General features: G+C 50.8%; 1 long non-coding RNA gene across 6 annotated transcripts in view; it reads right to left on the bottom strand.

Annotated features, from left to right (window-relative positions):
• Positions 1-24165, bottom strand: part of LOC103692514 (uncharacterized) — a 59785-nt gene that overhangs the window by 24153 nt on the left and 11467 nt on the right. The window contains exons 2-5 of one of the 6 annotated variants that reach the window (XR_010066751.1): positions 19342-23938; positions 19088-19145; positions 13838-18577; positions 212-12418 (exon numbers count right to left, since the gene is read on the bottom strand). This is a non-coding gene — a long non-coding RNA (uncharacterized LOC103692514). Of the gene's footprint in view, positions 1-211; positions 18578-19087; positions 19146-19341; positions 23939-24165 lie in introns of all 6 variants that reach the window. The other 5 variants (XR_010066752.1, XR_005505129.2, XR_592789.4 and 2 more) reach the window with 5 other exon arrangements.

Raw genomic sequence — 24165 nt, 5'->3', positions numbered from 1 at the left:
TGGGCCTATAACAAGCAAACAGAAACCACGGAGACACTCTCCACAATACTAAGCCCTGGGAAGAAGTCAGAAAACTCTCACGTTCAGGTCACTTAAATATGGAAGCGAGTTCTCTGAGACATTGCCAGCTAAGAGTGTTTCGGGTGTCCCTCGTAGCCCCAGGTTTTCACAGTGCCACCCTGCCGTGGCACTGTGTCCTGTCCTCACTCACCGTTTCCCCAAGTTGTGGCGCTGCGGGATTTTGTGGCGACCCAGCTCGGTAGGTTTTAAAACTCCGTGAGCTGATCCCCGGAGTGAGGAAGACGTGCTGGGCGCATGGCGCTCTTGAGCTGGGAGCGCAGGGCAAGAGACCACGAGTGGGGCAGGGCTTTTGTACTAACTCAGACAGAAGTACGGAGCCGAGAGCTGCGGGGAGGAGTCTGGGCTGCGAGTCAGGCACGCGCCTCCCATTTCTCACGCCTTCTTCTCTATCCACTGCTTATGGCACAGGACCCCCTTGTGGGATAGCAGAGAGGCTCACTGTGGACAGCCCTGAAGACTTCCTTGCCCTGTGGTAAAGGGAACTCCACTTATCATCCTGTTCCCAGCCAGTATAGATCTTAGGCTCAGCCGGGATGTTCCAGAGACAAATTTCCCTCGGGTCCACTGTGCCCAGGTATTAAGGCACAGGCTCACCAAGGCTCCCGTTATAAAAATCTCTGCCCTGGGTGGTTAGCTCCATGACAGACTCACACTCATACACGTCATCCACAGCCCTCCACGCACTTGGAATTCACTCTTTCAGCAGGGCCCCGTGGTGAGCGTGGGCGCCAAGCACAACCCGGATACTGAAGCTGTCCCTGGTCTCGAGAACAAAGTTCTCTGAAGCGAGAGGGAGAAACCCCATTCCTCCTTCATGGAAGGAAAAGGGGTTCCTCTGAGGAAGAGAGAGGCAAACACTGCCCCAGCATGCAAGGACCCGTGAGCAGTGGCCACACGAGCTGTCCCCATTTTGCAGGAGGAGATGCTCTATGTCCTCTCTTTCCCCAGACTTCTAGTACCTGGGACATCTCAAGAAACCTACAGTGAGCCCAGATATGCAACGGCAATCGGCTCTACCAGGCAGACCCAGCCACTGAGGGAGGTAGAAATTCTACACCCTCATTGTCACCGCAGGAGCCCAATCTTTGAAGGTCTTCAAGGTCTCTATCAAAGGAGGCTGGTGGGCTCTGGAGGCTGCTCTCAGAAAGGTGTTTGTTCTTAAGACAGAGTTTCACTATGGAGTCCTGGCTGGCCTAGAACTCACTATGTAGACCAGGTTGACATCCAAGGCACAGAGAGCTGCCTGCCTCTGCCTCCTGAGTGCTGAGTTTAAAGGGGTGTGACACCACACAGAGATAGGGCGAGGTTTTGTGGACAGCCAACGTGGGGTCCCCTTCTAACTCACTGTGTGACCTTGGGCACTAATGAGTTCAAACACACACACACACACACACACACACACACACACACACACACACACCCCTTTCCCCCATGGAGGCTCTTGTAACACTAGATAGATCCCCTGGAGATTTTCAAAGAATCTGTTTGAGATAACCCCTGGTCCTCTCTAATTCCCAGGTGACGACCAGTAAAGTAAAACTCGGCCCTTGTCACTTGTCACGGTGGGAAGAAAAACCGAATGAACACGTGTGCTCTGCGCTGGGGGTGGAGTGTCCTAAGGACTGCAGTTAAGTACCAGACACAGACGTTCCCATGCACCCACCTGTTCATCTATGTCACAAGCTTGAAGGACCGTCATTCTCTATTCCACAGGGACAGACCCATGGGAGCATTCGAATCTGGGTGTTCCATTCCCACTGGCTTTCCTGTATCCTACTTTTCTCTGAGAGCCACCAAACGCCTTGGTGTGGGCAGCTCACACGAGACAGACACACTGCATTGACACTAGATTCCACCAACTAGAAAACTAAAAATGCCTGATTCCTGCCCACTTTTCCATCCTCAGAGGCCCCCTTTTCTTCTTTATGATGTCACTGTATACAAATTCCCCCCCTCCCGTATGGTGGGAAACAAACCTGGGGCCTTTTCACTGCTCACAAGTAAATCCCCAACCCTCTGCTTTGTTTCTTTCTTTTTTGTTTTGTTTTTGAGGCTAGGTAACACAAGCTAGCCTTAAACTCTGGCTCCTCCTGCCTCGGCTCCTCCTGCCTCAGCTCCCCGAAAGCTGCGATGGCAGGAATGTGCTTGGCTAAGAACTGCTTTTGCATAGCCTCTGTTCCCCCAGCTTGGTTCTACCTCTCCCTGGTGTTTGGCTTAGAATACAAATCAGCCCACGCTTGGAGCCCCACTGCCCATGCAGAGGTCTCTGGAGAGAGGGAATATCGGAGAAGCATCAACAATGTCAGCTGAGCCCCCAGCAGCAGCAGCCCTCGTCCCCAGACACAGCCGTCTTGTAGTGTCCTAGGACTCTTCAGCATCTCCTATATGGCTGCTGATGTCCAGAGGTGGTCAGGTCCCTGTTTTCTTTTCTCTCTAACCTGATCTATAAAGTGTTCCAGATGTTTCTAGATCTAAGTCATCCAGAGCGCCCCGAATCCAGGGAGTACTGACGTCTTGTCAAGATCTCTTGTATGTAGAGAAGGATCTTCTAAGGAGGCTGGGAATGTTCTAGAATTAAAGACCAGTGGTGTTCTCACGATGTGGTGATTTGTATATGTTATTACCCACTGTCTGGGGCATTTGAATGCTCGGTGGGCAGATGGTAGCCCAGTTTGGGAGGGGTTAGGAGATGTGGCCTTGTTGGAGTACTGAGTTACTTAGAGATGGGCTTTGAGAGTTTATAGAGCTTCAAGTTCCCTCCCTCTGCTTCCTGCTTACAATCTGAGATGTGAGCTCTTGGCTGTTCCTGTGCCCACACTCCCTGCTCCCACTCTCCTAGCTGCTGTGACAGTAGTAAACTGCTGTCCCCCTGGAACCATAAACCTTCCCTTCTATAGGTTGCCTTGGACTCAGGCGTTTTATAACAGTAAGCCAAAACTAAACCAAGACATTTGGTTTTGTGACTACCCTTGCCACAGTGTATCTGTTGATGTTAAGGCAAGTTCATCTCAGGAGGGAAAGGCCCTTGTGTGCAGGCGTGAGAGCCCCCAGGGCCTGTGGAAAGCCAGCACAGTTGTGTACATCTGTAATTCCTGTGCTGCTATTCAAGATGGGAGGCAGGCACAGGAGAAGCCCCTGCAAGTTCTTAAGCCAGCAGCAAAAACAAGAGACCCTGCTTCAGACGAAGAGGAAGTTGAGGACCTGAGGTTGTTATCTGACCTCAACACTTGTGCTATGGCATACACACACAGGGACACACACACAGTGACACACACACATACAGCGACATACACAGACACACAGAGACAGGCACTCAGAGAGACACAGAGAGACAGACACGTGTACACATACACAGTGACATACACACACATACACACAGTGACATACACACAGATACTCAGACGCACATAGAAAGACACACCCAGTGGCACACAAACACACACACACAGGACATACACAGACACAGACACAGATACACATAGAGAGACAGGCACATATAGAAAGACAGACACAGACACACATAGAGAGACACACACAGAGAGACACATATAGAGAGACAGACACACATACGCGCACACACAGTGACATACACACACACACAGAGTGACGCACACTCAAACACACACATAGGACACAGACACACAGACACTCAGACACACACATAGAGAGACAGACATGTAGAGACACACTCACAGAGGTAAACACACATATACAAACATACATATGCACACACGCATGCACATTCACATACACAAAGATTGAAACAAAAGAACAAGGGGGCCTTAACTGTACCATATTGTCCAGCACCAGGAGGCCCTGAATCCTTTCCCAGCATCAGAAGGGAAAGGGGAACAAAGCAGTCTTTGCATCATTTCTTCCCAACTTGGCTGGTTCCCTCCAAGTCCACTCACTCCCCCCGACCTAGAAGCTGTCCTTGTGTGGCATCCTATCACCTGATCTCTGCTGGGGCCCTGAGTCGAGAGACCCAGGCAGCCCATCCCTTCCCAGAGGACTCCAAGGATACTGCCCCAAAGTGGACCCTGGCACAGGCCAGTATATGTCCTTGTGTGCATATGTGTGCATGCATGTGTACGTGTGGCATGGGGATGGATGCTCCAAGGAGTCTCTGGAGCCCGTGGAGACCCTTGGCTAACACCAAGCACAATTCTCTAGGCCTTGTATGGGAATAACAAGGCCACACTTGGGCAGACAGATCGCCACGGGATTAAAAACCGCAGCAACAGAAGAAGCGGTTCTCATTGTGCTCCCCGGCACCGCCTGCTGAACGCCTGGACTCCGGGAGCCCTAAGTTCCTGCAGACTTGCCTGTTTCTAAAGCTTCTGTGTGGCTCCTGAGTCAAACCAACCTTTCTCTGATCAAGCACCAAGGAGCACCTCGTTCTAAGACAGAATTGATCATCAGTCAGTAGATAGATGGGAAGTTATTTCACCAATAAGTGCACTGTCAAGACGAATCCCTGTCCGATAATCTGTATCGAATGTGCTGCCTCTGCAGCTCAATACAATCCCTACAGCTGACGGGATGGCTCAGGGGGTAGAGGTGCTTGCTGCAAAGCTGATAAACAAAGCTTGTTCCCTGGATCCCACATGCTAGAAGGAGAGGACCAAGTCTTGTAAGTTGCCCTTTGACCTCTCCAGGCTCTCCTAGGAGCTTCTGTGCTACCTGTGGGCAAGGTGGGAGGCCCAGGCAGGAGGACCACTATGCTGTGCTCCATAGAAAGACTTTGTCTTGTTTGTAAAAATGAAAAACAAAACATCAAAAAAAAAAAAAAAACAAACCAAAAAACAAAAGAAAGAAAGAAAGGAAGGAAGGAAGGAAGGAAGGAAGGAAGGAAGAAAGAAAGAGGAAGAAAAAAGAGCTCTATTTTCTTCAAGTAAATTGGGATAGCCTGTTTGGATAAAGGCTTCATCAAAGAAGCAATCAGAAGGAAAACAAAAAAAAAACAAAAATAAAAATAAAAAGCCCAGTGTGCTTGATTACAGCCCAGACAGCGAAATTTAACATAAAGAAGGAAGGATTCTTTCCTTTTCCTTAAGAAAAGAAAGTTTGTTGTTGTTGTTGTTGTGTTTTTGAGACACATTTAGCTCAGGCCGTACTTGAACTCCCTCCCTCTCAGATGGCTGACCTTGAAGTCCTGATCCTGCAGCCTCTTCCTACTGAGTTCTCACATCGTAGGTGTGGGCGGCCATATCTGCCGGCTTTTTTTTTTTTTTTAAAGATTTTATTTATTTATTATATATAAGTACACACTGTAGCTGTCTTCAGACACACCAGAAGAGGGCATCGGATCTCTTTACAGATGGTTGTGAGCCACCATGTGGTTGCTGGGAATTGAACTCATAACCTCTGGAAGAGCAGTCGGGTGCTCTTAACCACTGAGCCATCTCTCCAGCCCATCTGCCGGCTTTATTATTTTATCTTATTTTACTTTTATTTTCTGTGTGAGTTTCTTGCTTGTATGTTATATATGCAGACCAAATTTGTACCATGCATGTAGACGTCAGAAGAGGGCATCAGATCCCCTGGGACTGGAGTGACAGAATGTTATGAGCCACCATGTGGGTGCTGGGAACCAAACCCAGGCTCTCTCTCTGTAGGCACAGCCGGTGCTGTAACCACTGAGCGACCTCTGCACCCCGCCACGCCCTGTTTCTGCAGTGCTTTGAGTTGAACCCAAGACTGTGCATGCTAGGCAAGCATTCTACCAACCAAGCTGTGTGTGTGTGTGTGTGTGTGTGTGTGTGTGTGTGTGTGTATCTCAGTGTGTGTGTGTGTGTGTATCTCAGTGTGTGTGTGTGTATCTCAGTGTGTGTGTGTGTATCTCAGTGTGTGTGTGTGTGTATCTCAGTGTGTGTGTGTGTGTGTATCTCAGTGTGTGTGTGTGTATCTCAGTGTGTGTGTGTGTATCTCAGTGTGTGTGTGTGTATCTCAGTGTGTGTGTGTGTGTATCTCAGTGTGTGTGTGTGTGTATCTCAGTGTGTGTGTGTATCTCAGTGTGTGTGTGTGCACATGTGTATACATTCTTGTATGTGAAATCTGGGTCATCTCAGGCAAGTCAGAGAACAACCAGCGACAGCCTACCATCTGTTTGCCAGGCTACACAGACCCTGAGCTTTTGAAATTCTCCTGTATCTGTTTCTCATGGGTTCTGGGGTTTGAACCAGGTCCTTACATTTATGTGCCATCCGCTGAGCCTTCCTTAATTCCCCTAGTGGATTATTTTTAAGGACTGATGGGTCTTCGCGTCTGGCAGCTGGCCATCAAGGTCTGTCAATCACATGATCACCATAGGATTAGCACCAGGTCCATAGACCAGGGACTAGAAGTCTTTTCTGCAGGAAGTCCATGGTGGAGGCCAGCGCCAACCCCCAACCCAACCAATGGGGTCCACAGATCGAATAGATCAGTGACCAACAGCCATTCACCTTGTGGTCCTGACTCTGCCCTCCTCCAACCCCTAAGCCTGAGTGATTCTTAATTTCATGTCTAATGAGTTTAGGCAGGCAGCATTAAAGCTGCTCCAAGTCCTAGTGTGAGGGGAATGTCCTGTGATCCCAGAACGTGAGACTCTGAGGCAGAAGGATTGCCAGTTTCAGGCCAGCCTGGGTTATATAAAAAGACCCTGTCTTAAAAAACAAAAATAACAACACCATGGCCCATAGGCTGGGAGACAGCGTGGTGATTAAGCACTTGCTACCCAAATATGGGGTCCTGAGTTCGGATCCCCAGAACCCACCTAAAGGCTGGGTCGCCATATTGGCCCACATGAAGTTCCATCCTTGGAAGGAAGAGACAAGAGATCCCCACAGTAATCTGGGCGACTAGGCTGGCCGTGTTGGTGAGCTCTGGGTTTGATTGAGAGGCCCTGCCTCACTGAGCCTTTGAGGATGAATCCCAGTGTCTGCCTCAGTTTCTTACATGCGCACACACGCACACACACACACACACACACACACACACACACACACACACACACACAGAGAGAGACAGACAGACAGACAGAGAGAGACAGAGAGACAGAGACAGACACAGAGAGAGAGACAGAGAGAGAGACAGGACAGAGACAGACAGACAGACACAAACACCCATAGAGAGAATGGAAAAAGGAAAACAAAAAACCTAAACAACACATCCTTGTCTGTCCTATTTATGTCTTGTCCATGTCTTGAGGGAATCTCTCTATCAATCATCCAACCATGGGTTCAGAGTCCCTGGTGTGGAGGGCTGACAGCACACGTTTCCTGGTCTTTGCAGCCACCTCTCAGGGCCTCAGCAGTGCCTCCTGTCATTCACTGGTCTCTTCTGCAGGCTCCTTCTCTGCTCTCCTGTCTCATGCAGTTGGAGGATGCCTGGGCTTGGCCATTGTTCTCTGCCCTAACAATCCTGTCCACTCTGGACTCTCGGCAACATTTAACCACAGACACCCAAAGTCACGCCCTATGCTCTAACAATTATCTGTGCAAAGTCCCAGGATATGTAGAGGAACATCACGCACAAAGCTAAGGTCCCATCTGTACCCCAACTTACACATGGTACACCTCTGGGGTCACCCCAGCTCCAAAGACAGCAACTCCCTCCTGCCAGAGCTCCAGATACACATGTACCACAGGCTATCCCATCCACCAGCCCAGCCTGCTGCCCCCACCCAAAGCAGACCCCCTTCAGGACTCCTCTACCTTCCAGACACACACATTGTTTCTAATCTCCTCCAAGTTACTCCACTGCTCTTGATTGTGCCTGATGTCCTACCTGGTGTCACTCAACCCTTGCTCACCAGAGTCCATGATCAACACAGCATCAGGAGTGATATATACAGGAGGGCAGTCCACACCATTCCTCTGTGAAAAACCTTCCTATGAGGTCTTGTCTCACAAGAGTCAAACCCCAAATGAACTTCCCCCAACTAACTCTAAGCCTGCTTTCTTTCTTTCTTTCTTTTTCTTAAAAACAGAAGGATGTTTTTGGAGACATAGTTTCAAATGTCAGGTGGCCTCAGATTCACTATGTAGCTGAGGATGGCCTTGAACTCTTGATCCTCCTGCCTCTGCCTCCCAAGAGCTGGGATCCCAGATGTGCACTGGCATACTTGTTTTCCTTCCTTCCTCTCTTCCTTTCCTTTTACACATAATCAATCAATCAATCAATCAATTAATTTAGGTGAGGTGTGTGTGTGTGTGTGTGTGTGTGTGTGTGTGTGTGAGAGAGAGAGAGAGAGAGAGAGAGAGAGAGAGAGAGAGAGAGAGGGAGAACACAACTTGGAGGTGTGTGGCAACTTTTGGGAGTCAGTTCTCTCCTTCTACCCACTGACCTGCTTCATGGTGACCTTTGAAACATTATTCAGCTTTCCTGAACCTCAGTGTTCTCATCTGTAATGTGAGCAATGGAGTATCTCAGCCTTTCATTCCAGTCTTTAGTCTTCCCTGAATGGGCAGCACATCTTGCTGGCACTACTGTGGTAACCCTGAACATAGATCCTCCCTCCCTCCAGGGTCTCTTCCTTGAGGGACAGTGACAGACAGGGCAGCATAGTCACCCACCTACTTGCTTATTTATAAAGCCCACATGTGGAGGTCAGAGGACTGGTAGAAGTCAGCTTTGTCCCTTGGTCATGTGGCTTCTGGGGACTGAATTCCAGCCATCATGCTTGGTGACAAACACGCTCACCCTGAATGGTCTTGCTGGTCTCAGGTTTCCCTTTCAGTTCCATTTTGTTATGTTTTGCTTTGTTTTGATTTTGTTTGAGACAGGGTTTCTCTCTTCAGTTCTTACAATCCTGCAGCTTGAAATGCAGGACAGACTGGTCTGAACTCAAGGAGATCCACCTGCCTCTGTCTCCCAAGAGCTGGGACTAAAGGCCTGCACCACCTCGGGCCTGTGCCACCTCGCTTAGCCTTCTTTTTCTTTTTGACACATGACCTCATATGGTCCAGGCTGCCCTATTGTGTAATTGAGGTTGACCTTAAATGTCCGATCCTCCTGACTTCCTGAGGGTTGCTGGGCAAGTTTACTCAGTGCTTGGGGTAGAACCTGGGGCTCAGAACAGGGCTCAGTAATGCTCTGTCAATCAAGCTGTATGCCATGCCCTTGCCCCACCAAGTACTCATTTCAATTCTCCAAAGGGACATAGAAGGAAAATAGTTCTCTTCTAATTTAAACATCAGTGCAGACACCTGATTTCTCGTGTATGTACCCGAAGGAGTCCACCCCATTACTCAGGAAAGGGAAGGCGACCCACGCACAACAGAGGGGGACAACCTGGTTTTAAAAACATCCTGGAGTGGGGGGGTTAGGAGGGAGATGCAGGGGTGATAAGGGCAGAAATAGGTTACTTACTAATCAGAGCTCAGCTGAAGACTGGCCCCCCCAGGGTTGGGGATTTAGCTCAGTGGTAGAGCGCTTGCCTAGGAAGCGCAAGGCCCTGGGTTCAGTCCCCAGCTCCGAAAAAAAGATCCAAAAAAAAAAAAAAAAAAAAAAAAAGACTGGCCCCCCCAAGAGGGATCCACTCTAAAGGACATTATAGACCCACAGAACAAGCCTGGGGATCGTTCCACAGAGCAAGATCCCCCACGGAGACACTTCCAAACATGGATCCTGCAGGGACGACTCATAACCACCCAGGTCCTGTCCTGCCTCTGCTATCCTGTCTGCTCACAGCCATCTGCTACAGAGTTTCCAGCATACAAGGAGCTGCAGGCCGAGCCCCACCTCCTCTTCTACCAGAAGAAAGGCTGCTCAATATGCTGTCAGAAAACTTGGAAAGCATTGATCCCTGGCCAGAAGAGATAGGAACACTTACCCGGCTTCCGGCTGAAGCTGAGTCTCTCTCACCGTGAGGGAACGTGTTGGGACAGAAACCACTTTGGGTCACTGGAAGCTAAGGAGGCAAAGAGGCAATGCAGTTAGGAAGATTAAAGCAGTTCAAGGTCAGGGGCACACTGTGGTGACTGTCAAAGCTCCTACCTCTGTCCTGCCTCCACCAAGAGGTCATACATCTCCACCTTCTCTCCCCAGGAGGGATGCCTTCCCTTGCTTTCCCTTAAGGGATTGCAGTCCTGGGCCACCGAAGGACCCTGCACCTTTAACAACGATATGAATATAGACTGGTGTCTCTGACAGAAGGGTTAACCTTTCAGAAGAACTGAGAGTTGGTTCAGAGGTGACACAGGTGGGCTCTAGGGACTCAGTAAGATCAGCTGGGTTCCTTGCGAACCCGTTGGTCTGGTCTGGGTGGCTGGTGGGTCAAGGACAGCAGGAACGTCACAGACAGGCTCCAAGCTTTTCACAGTTCTTATTTTTCCTGCAGATTAAACCCAAGTCTCCCACGTGGGAGTCAAATTCTCTCTCCACTGGAGATTACACTGAGTTACATCCCCAGCCCTCTAAAGTTTTGTTTTGTTTTTTAATTAATTTGAGATAGGCGCTCACTAAGTTGCCCAGGTGACCTTGAACTTTTAGTCTTCCTGCCTCAGCCTCCTGGGTAGCTCGAATCGCAGGCAAAGGCCCACCACCCCCAGCTCCGTTGTATAATTTTATCACGAGCTAGGCCATCTGACTCCTGTTGTGTGTTTAGAAGCAGCTGCTCACGAGGCCTGTTGATGTGAAATAACCAAAATGTGCCTGGTATGATTTCACACACCTTTAATCTCAGGACTTCGGAGGCAGAGGCAGGCAGATCTCTGTGAGTTCAATACCAGCCTGGTCTACATAGTGAGTTCCAAGCCAGGCAGGGCTGCGTACTGTAACCCTGTCTTAAACAAACACACACACAAATCCTATCATATGGGGGCAGCCTAGACTCTCAGAGACTTTGAATGGGCCATTTACAAGATTCTGACCGCAGGACAAGCTGACCTTTGGATCCCAAACAGGAGACTGGGGGTGATGGGGAGAGGCGCATTAAGGCATTGAGGCTGCGGTCATATCTTGGGGCACTTGAGATGCTAGTTACATAGAAATGTCAAAATAGCATTAGAAAAAGAAAGGCATGATTTAAACACTGAAATGGAATGCTTTGCTCACACACTGCCGAAGCCTGGTGTAATTGTGCTATTTACTCAGAGTGCAAGGAAAACACTCCAAGCCCGGGAGAAGCACTTCACCCATAGCAGACAGCCTCTCAACAAGATGCCCAAGAACACAACCACAGAGATGGCCAAAGGAGCTGTGCGAAGGAGAAGCTGAGCCCTGGGATTCCTGTCAGCCAGCAACTCTTCCTCTCCAGGACATGGACCAAGAAGGAAAAGTCAGGAGCTACCCGGAAGCTCTGTCATCCGGAGAGGCTCCTGTGACCTGGTCTTTGTTCCTCTCTCGTGAGGAAGTGCAATGCTATGGATTCTGCCCCTTTGAGTGGGGGATCAACCCCGGAGCCTCGTGGGAGCTAGGCAAGTAGCAGTTCACTGAGCTCCCTTGTGACCTGTCTGTTTTCCTTTTTTGCAAGAGTCTCACTATACAACTCATGATGGCCTTGAACTTTGCTGACAGACCAGGTCGGTCTCAGGCTCCCATCAGGCACGATGCTTCAGGCCCTATCATCCCAGCTGCTCAGCCTAGCATGTGGAGGGAAAGCAAGACCGTTCGCCATCCTTCTGCATCAATCTCTCAAAGGCTAGGACTAGAGGAACAGTTCACCAACCTCTGTACACCCGGGTTGACCTGGGAGCTTGTGCGTACCAGAGAAACATTGTATCGACTGAGCTACATCTCTAGCCTTCCTCCCACATTGACTTAAATATTTTCTGACATTTATTTACTGATGAGTTTGTTTAGTATGAATGTGGGGGCACTATTGTGCTGTGAGTGTGGGGATGACAGGACAGTTTTTGGGAGTCCTTTCTCTTCCACTATGTGGATCTTGGAGCTTAGACCTAGATCACCAGGCTTACTGGCAAGCATCTTTGCCTACCGAACCACTGACACCCTTCCTGTTGACTTCTAAAGGCATGGAGACCTTGCTTCCCATACCTTTTTCATACTCCCATGAATCGCTCACGGTAGATAGTCAACCGATTATTCTTTCTTTGTTCTCTTCTTTATTTAGGTCTAGGGATGGAACCCAAGGCCTTGTGCAGGCTGGGCAAGTGTTCTAATCCAGAAATGCAACCTCAGCTGCCAGTACATTCTTTGTGTTAAACTGAATTGTAAAGAGGGTACAGCTGAGTGTCAGTGGCTCGTACCTGTAATTCCAGCACTCGGGAGGCATGCTTTTGAAATCCTGAGGATTGCTTCGAGTTCAAAGCCAGGCAGCCGATGACACAGTATGAAACCCTGTCCCAAGGGGACTGGTTCGGGGTGTGGTATGGGGGAGGGGAATTCCAATCTGTAGAAAATGTAATGATTTTGCACCATCAGTGAATTAAACAGGGCCAGGGAACTGGCCTAAAGTGCTCACCACCAAACCTGACTACTTAAGTTCAATCCCTAGAAGCCACTGGATAGAAGACTTAGAACTGACTCCGGCCATTCATCTCCTGATCTCTATGCACGAGTACCCCCTGACACACTCACACAACACTCTAACAACGAATGAAAATAATTTTTAAAGCAAGTAAAAATAAAAACTGGTTTGCTTATTGGTCACATATAAGGTGGCTCTAAGTTTCTTGGTTGATTCTCTGTAACCCTGTCAAGGTCACCTAGATCTCAGCAGGGGTCTGGCAGCTCTCTGCATCTGCAGTCCACTCAGGTTGCTATAGAATACAGACTCCCACTTCGACCTAAACCGGAAGTGACCAAGACACGAGCATCTAACGCAGACACTGGAGTCTGTAAGGAGTGTTTTATCACAGGGAAGCAAGACAATCTGATTTAAGCAAATGGGCTGATTCCTAGAGGATTGCAGTAATTCACCTCTGAAGGTCATCAAGGCGAGTTAGCGACAAGGAACCATTTGGGAAGAAACAGGGACCTCTCTGGATACAAAAGTGAGCTGAGACTCCCAACAGATATTGCCAAAGACAGAAATATCTTTCGATCCTTGAAGGAGAAGTTGACGGGGTAAGAATGGCACTAAAGCTGGTCGATGATCCCTGTCCGCGTCAGTGCTTGCTTGTCTTTTTGATATTCTGCAAGCACGATGTCTACAGAGCCCCTGAAACTCGGCAGAGGCTGAGTTCAGGACCTGCTTTGGCCACTCTATAGAATGATAGACCTTTCTTGGGAATATTGCTAAATTTCCGGTAATCGCTAATGCACAAATGACAGGTCAGATCGGCTCTAAGAACCGCGGTGGAATTCCCACAAATAAACCACATTGCATCGCAAAAATAAAATGACTCAGGAGGTGACACAGATATCAAACAGCTCCAGATATTTCTAAGCAAACTTCTTGTTCTTGTTCTTGAAAGAAAAAAATAAAAAGAAAGAAAGCTATTGTCTGCCTCAACTCACCGGACCATGGAAAACTGAAAACCCCTTTCTTGGAAACCGGCTTGCCGGGCGGAGCGCCGGTTCCATTTCCTTACCGTGTCCTTGGGAGCCACCTGCTGGCCAAAGTCTGAATTACAGTACCAATAACCAGACAGCGAGCCGCCAGACCCAAGTGGCCCTGATTTTCCAGAATTGCAGAGGAGGAACTATAAAAGCAGCAGAATGGCTTCTCCCCTTGGCACGTTGCCCAGTGACAGTTGTAAACCAGGGGCGCTGCAGAGGCGCTCAAAGGGAGTGAAGCGGAATTGTCTCGTATTCACCCAGCCTTGCTCCCACGCCTGTATCCCCTCCAGATCCCCAGTTTCTTTACCTTGTCCTCTGTCACCATCGGGGTACCCGGTGGGTCCAGCGCTGATGATCTCAGGTCAGCCCTGAGCCTTCCGTGTCCTTGGGAAAGTCAGCTCTCCTCTGGAGCTCTCTTCCACTCCGAGCTCAGCTCAGAGTTTGGGTGGATAATTTCCAGAGGCTTAGTCTAGAGAGTCTCAAAGTTACTGTGCTTTGGGCCCTGGGGGTTAAAGTTTAAGTGCATGAAAAGAATGACAAAGCTTGATCCTTTGTCAGATCTGCAGAAGACAGACAGTGGGGAAACTGCTGACCAGGGACAGATGAAGTACTGCAGGCCTTGGATAGCATTAGCAACTTAGTATCTTTCCCTGTGACCCCTGCCTCTGCCTGACTCCCAGAGTCTGGGCGCTGCCTCTTCACAGGGTAACCTCCACCAGCATCTCATTGTCAGGAGGAAGCCAACCTCCTGTAGCTGTCAACTCTCGGAGTCCCTAGACTGACCACTTGGTTCTGCCTGAAGGGTAAACCTCTTCTGGAGAGCCACCTCACCCTGCGTCCTTGGCAGGGAGACACAACCGCAATGCTGTCCTGTCCTGGGCTGAGCAAGAGGGATCCCTGGTGTCAGTTCTGGGACAGCCACAGGCCTGACCAGTCCCTAAAACTGATTACATCAGCACAGACACACCGGGGTCTGCTGGCCCTGCTACTTTGGTTAACTCAGTACCTTCTCCCCAACTTCCCTCCTCCTCCTCCTCCAACCCCCAGCACAATGCAGGCCTCAAGGGCAGCCTGGGAGGAGGAGACCCTCAACCCAAAGCTGGAAAAGACGGACACAGGGCAATATGTCTTCCCGCGTGAACTTCGGGGTCCAGGACAGAGAGGCCCAGCCTCCGAAGTGTCTCACGACGGCCAGCTCAAGGGTGTGCAGCATGCCATGACTTCCTGCTTTGCCTGGGAGACCAGGAATGGGCTCCTGAGTAACAATTTCAAGCTATTTGCCCAAATACTTTCCCCACCGTTTACAATTCTGGGTAGAAGATGCCTCCTGAACCCCTGAGGCTTCCCTCTCTGTTTCCAGGCCTTGCTTCCTGCCACTAAAGCCCATATTCTCACCCAAGAGGGCCAGAGGCTCTGGACCCCACCCACATTCACTGGGTTCCTTTCCCTCTGCAGAGGAAACCGGACTTCGCAACCAACTTCAACCTTCTGCCAATGGTACGCTGCTGCGGGGCGCGCAAATCTTTGCCCACCACTTCCAAGCCTTTCTTGCCACAGGCTGTCCCAGAGAAGCCAAAGAAGAACATTCAAGAATAGGGTCCCAGTAGGTCCCTTCGCCTCACCTATCAGATGCCTTAGTTGAAAACACCATCCTTACCCCCCAAACAAGAAGGCAGCCTTGTCTTCCAAGCTGGTGTCTCAGAGCAGAAGATCCAAAACCGGTGCCCGGACACAGGTTCCCCGGTCTGGTCCCAAGCCCTCCTAACCCTTCTGAGGGTCTTCTTGTTCTCCACTGGAGTTTCCTCTAAGCATGCCCCACACTTGGGTGTGCAGTCGCAAAGCAGCTGTGGAAATGGTCGGTCGGAGGATGCGCAAAGCCACTGGAGTTAACAGCCACCAGGCACAGAACTGCTCATTTATCATCCTCCCGTCGCCGGGGAGGGTTGCCTCCTGCCCCCAGCCCTCGACTCTAGTGAAGTATTGTCTTCCAGAAAAGGTGGTCTAAATAAAGCCAGGGACTCACTCGCTGCACCAATCAGCGCCGCCGTCCGGTAGGGTCTACCCGGCGCGGGCTACGCGCAGCCGCCAGGAGGTGGCCGTCGGGACGCGGGTGCGGGCAGAGCACTGCGCCCGCCCTGAGCAGTGGTGCAGGGTCTCTGCATCGCCGCCGCTGCTGCAGCCCCGCAGCCGTCAGCACTGCTGACTTGGCCCAGGAGGGGAGGGCGGGGGTGGGGGGAGGAGGGCCTGCAGCAGTCTGGGCTCCAACTGCCCCTGCGCAAGAAGCCTGGGAGAATCTAGCTTCAAGGGCTTGGCTGGCCAAGGCTAGGGTAGAAGAGCTGGAGAAAAGGGCCCTGAGTCAGCGCTGGTGCAGTTGGGTGTCCCGGGAGCCAATGCACACTCCCTCTGCCTTGGGACCAGAGTGTACTGGTTTTAGCATCTTACTGCACCCCCCACCTGATTCAGGGATACTGCGCTCGCCCCATTTCCCCTCATTAGCGTCGCTGTACTGTAATTCACTACTCTCTGAGCACTCTAGATGATGCAGAGAGAGAGAGAGAGAGAGAGAGAGAGAGAGAGAGAGAGAGAGAGAGAGAGAGAGAGAGAGAGCACTAGCTCTAGGTCTACTCAGAGCCCTATAAGTCTCCACTTGGAACACTGGGTGAAGCAAGGCCATGAGATCTGAGGCACCCTCCCCCAAGTCTGGCTGTCTCTTGTAGGGGTCCCAGGAGATGTGAAGGTTATCCCTACCTGCCCTGGAATTTTTGTTTGAGAAACCTTGGCGACATGGGCTCTCCCAACTCATCTCCCCTCTCAGCAGTGGCTCTCTGTTCTGCTACTGAGAGATAGAGCTGTCTAAGGAGGCAGAGGGCCAGCAGCCCCCTCCCTGTCTATCTCTGAAGCCATTGTGCCAGCTTGCCTGTATACTTCCCCTCCAAGCACTTTGGTGTGGTCACTTTGGCTCTGACAGTGCCTGTCTAAGGCCAGACCTTTTGCAGTGAGATGCTTAGAGAAGCCCTGGTCGGTGTGTACTGTTACTTTCACAGGCCTTAGCAGTATCAGAGTGCTAGGCCCTGGGGTCACCTGCTTCCCCTCAGAAGTCCCTGTACCATCTGATGTCCCTTTAGGGGGCCAGTGGACCCCTGACAGCATTTGCCCTGCAGCTGATATTGCAGGCTTCTCCCTTGGCTAATTCCCCACAGAAAGGGCTCTCATTCGTCATTCCTGCCTCCTGGAGGCACAGACTGGAGAACTGTTTGCCTGGGCACACCTGCCTCATTCTTTTGCCCTCCCCCAGGTTGGGGAGGTCACAGAGATGTCCATCTCAGGGATGGGGGAGAATGATCAGTCCAGAGCCAAATGACATGCCCCAGCAAATTCTGGGGTTGTGGGCGGAGCCAGGACAAGCTAGAATCAGGCCTAGTGACATAAGGTCCATCTTAGGCAGTATGGGACAATGATCTTAAAAAAAAAAATTGGAGACTCTAATGACATGTTCAGATGCATTGGGCTGGCTCAAAAACAATCGCACCTAAGAATTAAAGTTGTCGATTAATTAATGATTAATGTTGATTAATCAAAGACAGTTTTGGATATACAGGGAATGCATTTTGGAAAAAAAAAAAAAAAGAGCTAAGAATGGTCTGAGCTCAACCCCTACTGCTTTTCCAGGCAGGATAAGTATGCGGTCCAACTCCCCATAAAATATTTGTCTAGAGGTGCACACTTCCCTGAAGACTGCAGTGCACAGTGTGCGCTTGGTGCACGCCAGCAGCCCCCTGCGGAGTACAGACCCAGAACACCCTGCAAGCACCCATGGAGGTCACCTCCCTCCACCAGTTCAGCAGTTAACTCGGACTGCTGTTTCAGAGGCTGCCCGGGTAATTTATATCTGAGAGGTTTGCTGCATAGCTTTTGAACTGAAGTTTTATGAGACCTAGGGTCCCCCCCCCCCCCCCCCGGTCGAAAGAGGAATCACAAGGAACCGAGTCCTTCAGTGCCAGACAGATGTTGGCACTTTGTGACATCACCCCCAATGCAGACCTGGACCCAAGTACTGTGTGTCTGGGATGCCACGCCAGCAGTACCAGCCTGGAACTTTGCCAGCTGGCACCTCAGCTTTGGGGTGACACACTGGCTGGGCACACAGAAGTCTGGGTACCAGAGACACAGCTCGGGTGTTTCGGGGTGCTTGGACCTTTCTCAGAAAGAACCCGTAACCAGAGTGCATTTCTACTCATTTTTGTGCAGGGTGACTCCATCTAGGGGAACTCTCTGTGGGGCCCCTCCCCCACTTCCCAGCGCCCGCCAGTCGGTACTTTTTGTCAGCCAAAGGGGTTTCGTTCTTCCTTTCACACCGAAGCCTCTACTCCAGGAAGAGCAAGTCATCCTTTTTGAGTTTCCCTCCTGCGCTCCTCTCAGTAAATCCAGGAAAAAATAAAAGCTGCACCCCGGGCCGTGCCCAGTAGCAAGGCCATGAAGGCTGACTCTGCATCCCCAGGTGCAAGCTCTGCTGAAGATCACACAGCTCAGACCAGCCTTCCCCAGCTCCATTGCACATGGCTTAAAGAGCCAGCGTGCCACATGTGCAAGGCGGCAGATGACATGCACCGGGGCAGGACTGAGCCCAAACTCATCAGGAAGTCCGCAGGGTCCCCGCCCCCAGCGCGTGAGAAAGAAACTAGCGGAGAAAGTGCGGCCCGATTGTGTTTTGGGTTCGCCCGGGGCCGAGTGCATCCCAGGACAAGGTACCCGACGAGCTGACCCACCCGGGAGTGGGCACCCCTCTTCTCCCTCCACCCCACCTCCAGCCACCTCCTCCCACTGCAGCCACTGCTGAGGTTCTGCAGTCACTTGAAGGAGAAAGATTTCGCAGTACGGCATTGGCATTCTTAAAGCTGCAGTGTCCAAATTCTCCTTCAAACCCCAGCTGTCCCCGACATCAGCTTACTTACCGGGTCCTCTGCAGAGGATGGGTGGGCAAGGAGACGAGGCTGTGGAGGGGAAGCTTGGAGCAGCCCTGCAGGTGGGGAGCAGACGCCCAGACTCTCTGGCAAGGGTAAAGAGAGAGGAGACTGTACCGAGAGCCTCCGCAGTTAAACCAGGTTGCTCGCTGGGACTGCAGCGAAGACCGCAATGGAGTAGTTTGGGGTTTTTGGTGTTTTTTTTTTTTTTTAAATCATAAATCCCCATCATGATTTCCTCCACAAACTTAAATTTTCTACAGCTAATTAAAACACAAGATGCACACGTGAAACCCACACGAGAAAGAACACCCCCCCCCGCTTTTTCACCCCAAAGAATTGAAAATAGCATTTTAAATTATTTTTAAATTGACTCCCGCGAGCAACTGACTCAGCTTTTGCTATGCTGCTAGGCTGGCAAGCCATGCAGGAAGGAGCCTGGATGGAGTTCATTGAGATCAGAGTTTCTGCAAAGTGCAGGGAGAGAGAGGACTCCGGCTCCTCAGGGGAGAAGGCTTTTTTGAAAACCGAAAGAGGCAACTACTACCTAAGCAGGCGCGTCACCCAGCTACAGCACACCCATGCCCGGGAGTTACCTCTCTCTCCTGCTCAGCTGCTGGACCGTTGGGGTGGCTGGCAAGTTGCAGACTGCTGCTGGAGAGGCAGGACCCAAAATCAAAGTGTCAGCTGGGTGCAGGGACTTTAGTACTGCGGGCGGGGCTGGTCTCTCCGCATCCTCCCACCCCTCCCCAGTTTAATTTAAACCCCTGATACCGCAGGATGCCCACTCCCCCGTAGGCAGGTCTCCAGAGCCGTCTGGGGCTTTGTTCTGCCTTCCAGACTTGCTCACCTGGAGATGGAGATGAAGAGGAGGGAGGGTGGAAGATCCTTTGGAATCCTGGAGCTTCGTGTTCAGAGCTGAGGCAAAGGTGACAAGTGACAGGTGGCCCTCAGCGCTTTCTCCCAGAGGGGGAAAAAAGACGGCTCCTCTCTACCCACCAGCAAATTCTCGACAGTTCTGGAAGCACCTGCTTTCCCATTCTCGATAAAAATAAAAAAAAAAAAAATAAAAAAAAAAAAAAACAACTAAAGCCTTGCGTGCACACGAGATGTGGAAGGAGGGCCACTAAGTGCCACTTTTACCCTGAGGAGTCTTTGGTTTCTGGAGTTTGTGCTCCTGCCTCCGTGTGAGTCAATATCATCTAAGATTGAGGCAGGGATTTAATTGAGAAAGTTCCAGGAGAGAATACACTTTAAATGCAGATATGGTTAAATAGCTCATCCTGCTATGAATCCGCAGGGGAACGCTCAGAACAGACACACGGAGAGATGGCAGAGGGTGAGGGGGAAGTAGGTATTCTCAGGTTTTAGATTCATTATAAACTCAGAGTATGAGAAAGGACAGTGAAGGAGAAAGTGTGCTTATGTGTGGATGTCTGCATACGTGCATGTGCACACATGCACACGAGTGCATACATTCAGGAAGGAAAAGTAAAACTTGCCCCTTTTAAAAAAAAACCTGCTCAGTAGAAACAATTGCACCAACTCTGCTCCAGTCCTGAGGGAAGAGACCAGGAGGGGCGCCTCTGCAGACTGCAGTCTGCATCCTGCCTGGGATACCGCCATGCTACTGCAGTGCACCATGGCCGACGGGCACAGCCTTGTGCCAGCGCCCTTACCCACCTTCCTGTACAGCATGCACTTTGCTGGAGGACACAGCCCAGGACCGCCCAGGACCAGTCGGATACACCCTCTTCTTCCTCATAGCTCTCCTTCCTTGTCTCAGGGTAGGGGAGCTGCAGAGACCCCTGAGATGTCATAGCAGAAGAGACCCCAGAGAGTCTAGAGCCAAATCTTTCCCCTTTGTTGGTTTGGAAACCCAAGACCTGAGAATTGCCAGGGCTCCTTCAAGGTCACTTGGCCAATGAGTTGCAGCCTGAAGTTAGACCCTGGGGCCTTGGGGTTCTTGGTCCTCTAAGGCTCTTGGTGTTTCCATCATCAGACCCTTGTGAGTGAGTGATCTGCCTTGGCTATGACCTCAGATGACCTTGACACTCACACCCCACTATGCTACACAGATTACACCAGGAAACGATATATGACCAATTACATGCAAAGCCAAGCCTAGGAACGCCGACTCTCTGAAAGCAGGAGATTCAAGCATCTGTCCTGTGACCGAGGGCGCAGTCAGTCACATGCCGATCTAACACAGCACTTTCTTGGTTTCCATCACAGGTGAAACCCACAACGTTGCCTACACCGGTGTCTTTAGGCTTTCCTGAAACTGACCACAAACGTGGAGGCATACAGCAACACGGTTGTACGGTCCCCCATTCCAAGGGGCCAGAGTCTAAACAGAGGAGTGGGCAGGGAATTTGCCTCAGAAGCTGTGAGCAGACTGGGGTAGGCCCAGCCTCTCTCTACAACCCTGGGGCCCTCCTGCCTTATCTATAGCAGGGTAGCATCCCCCTCTCTGAGCTCCTGCCCCTTTCCTTTTATAATAGGGGTTCAGGGATACCCTACCCGAGATGACCTCTTCCCTAGCTCCTTCATTTAAAAAAATTATTATTTTTATGTGTATGTGTGCATTCTTGCATGGGTTTATGTGCAAATGTGCACCACATGCACGAGGAATGAACTCCCAAAGGTCAGAAGAGGGCATCAGATCCCCTGGATCTTGGGTTATAGGCAGCCCTGAGCCACCGACTAGAATCTGGGAACAGAACCCAGTTCCTCTACAAGATCATTAAGTGCTTTAAACCACAGAGCCAGCTCTCCAGCCCCTCTCGGTCCTTAATTTAATTATATCTGCAAAGACCCTTTTTCCCAAGCCAGGACAGACTCTCACATTCTAGCTAGACCTCTCTTTGCCTGGCCAGAATTTATCTCTCTGCACCTTGCAATGCTTATCCCGCCCTTCCCCAAAAAAGGAATGGCAGTGAAATGGCTCAGCCCTACCCCATCACTGTCTTTACCAGGATAGTGACCCTGGTCACCCATGGTCACCCCATGGGTGAAACCACATGTCAGCCTTTCTTGTGTTTTTGGTATTGACTCCCACGACACAGGCACTGCCGTCACCCCAGTCGGTACTAAGGGAAACTAAGGCACGAAGGGGTTTGGGCCATATGGGTACTAGCGGCAGGCTCGAGGTCATCTGCTCTTTCCCCACTTCTGCTTTACGATGCCCGCGCTGCCAACGCTCCTCACTCAACTTTCTGGTGGTGGTTTTCACACCTCTGACATGCGTCTTTCACGGGGGCATTTTGGACCTATGCTCTGTGCTGGTCCCACTCATGGTTTCTTCCTCTGCTGCCCTCACTGGCCACGACTTTTTACAGATGGACCACTGCACAGTGTCCAAGGTCACGTCAAGCCCGAGAGTAGAAGAAAATTGTCCCTGCACCCTGAACTTGGTCAGCTGGGATTAGCAAGACCCAGAATCCCATCTGGATGGGAACTCTGCCGGGGTAGTTCTGAACCAGAGGCGACAAGCCACAATCTTCTCTGCCTCTTCCTCCTCCTCCTCTTCCCCCTCTTATTCTTCTTTCTCTTCCTCCTTCTGTTCCTCATCTTCCCTTTCCTCTTCCTTCTCTTCTTCCTTTGGCCCTCCTCCTCCTCCTCTGCCTCCCCACCCCCTATAACGCAGGCAATGGAACACTGGGCTTCTCACAGTCTAAGCAGGCGGCCCACCACCGAGCCGTATCTCCAGACCCAGCCATTCACCTTGAAACAATAGCAAAAGCAGAAATGGAGGGGCAGTCTTTTGGACGGCATAGTTAGATATACCAGATTTCTCCTTGGCCCCTAAATCTTTTGCCCCCAAAATTATACCTTGATATGAAGACAAACTGTGCCTGGTGATGTAGGCCAGGGAGAGAGCGGAGATGTGCACACGGGGGTCAGAGGCAGCCATGGTGGCTTACCACACGTCCAGGTTGGTAGTGGAGAAAGTAACATGGGTCATTTACCTTCCTGCTGAGCCTCAGACTTTCCTCCACCGACACAAAACCAGAAAGGGGAACAACATGGCGGTAGCCGGCAGAAGATAAAGGCTCTCTTAGGACCTTTACTTTGATGACCACACACACGGAGATCCCTCTGCTCTGAGGACATAGGGGTGACAAAGCCAAACACACGCATCCTTGGTGAGACCCCTTCCACCATAACGAAGGGTTCGGCCCCAGCTACGGACCGCTCCTGATGTGCAGAACCGTGCATGTCCGAGGAGCAGACAGGCCAGCTTCTGCCTGCACCTTTGGGGTTCCCCTTTTGCTCATTGTTTGATTTAAGCTATGTACAGAGCGGAGAAGAAAACAGTTCTGCCCACAGTCTTTGCTGCTGTTTCTCTTGTCCCCAACCCAACTAAAGTGCAGCTGGCATTTCCTTGCTGGTTAAATGGTTCTGCTAAGAGGTTGGGAGGTAGCAGACTTCTGGGAACATTCTTCCCAAGGGGGTCTGTGTTTAACAGAAGAACAAAGGCATTTTAACTACAAAAGGAATGGTGGGTGCATCTTCAAGCCCCAGTAGCCAAATGGAAGCTATTTTTATCACAGGGCAGCCTTCCAGGGCCCTTGAGTGCCTCCTTGTGCATGTGCCTGCATTTCTTCGTCTGCACCAAAATGTCCCCCGAACCTGCCTTTCGCTGGCAGATTGTCTTCCTGTCTCCCGGCCACGGGACAGTTGTTTCATCCGCACTGAGCCCCAACCAAGCAAGGAGCAAAATAGGGCCTCATAGCACTTGCAAATAAGTGGAGAAGAAGCCTTCTGGTCTTTTCTCTGAGGCTGGGTCAAACTGTTCATTTCTAGGCAAATCTATGCCCTCGCCCTGCTTGCGAAATTCTCATGGGTCACTGAGAGAGGAAGCTGCTTCTTAAAACTCCGCGTCACAGCTGTTGGACACAGACACAGAGGTATCCCCTGCTGTGTCCTCACGCACAGGCTGGGAATGTTGGCTCCTGCAGCCCCCACCTCTGCAACCCCCACCCTTCAAAATGGGCCCTCGGAGGCTTAGGAAGGCCTCAGCGAGGCCAAAGGCTGTAAGACATAGCCTTCATACAGTTCTGCCCCTCCCCGCAAGGGCTTCCTTTCATATCTCTGCTCCTCACACATTTTGTCACAGTCCCCTCAACAAACGATAGTGACAGTCATAGACTTATCATGACTACTTCCCGGCTGGCCCCAATGCCTGTGTTTTTGCCGGTGTCTGCTGCTGTATCAGAGCACCCTGGGCTGGACAGATGAGACAGAAACCTCTCCGTCTCACAGTTCTGGGTTTAGGAATGGGAGAGGAAGGCGTTGGTTCAGATGCTCCCTCCTGAGGCTGCTCTGCTGGCTTGAAGCTACGTAGCATCTTCTTCCAGAGTACTTTTTGGATGTCCCTGTCTGTCCGAATCTCTTTGTAGAAGACAAGAGTGCTGAGAGATCCAGGCCTATCCTAAGGACCTCTGTTGAACAAAAACAAAAATCTGTTGGAAGTTGGTCTATAGGTTGGGCACTTGGGGTTAGGGCTTCCAGGGATGAATGAAGTTTTCAGGAAAAGTAGCTCGTTTTTCTTTCATTTAAAAACTCCTCTCCCAAACCCCGTGGGAGAGAGACCTCACCGCCTGGTCAGGTGGGCACTCCTGAGGCTGCAGAGCGGAGGAGACCACCAACACTGCCCACCCCTGCCCAC

Source organism: Rattus norvegicus, chromosome 5 (genome assembly GCF_036323735.1).
Source record: "Rattus norvegicus strain BN/NHsdMcwi chromosome 5, GRCr8, whole genome shotgun sequence".
NCBI classification, from domain to species: Eukaryota; Metazoa; Chordata; class Mammalia; order Rodentia; family Muridae; genus Rattus; species Rattus norvegicus.
This window is presented reverse-complemented; position numbering and strand designations above follow the sequence as displayed.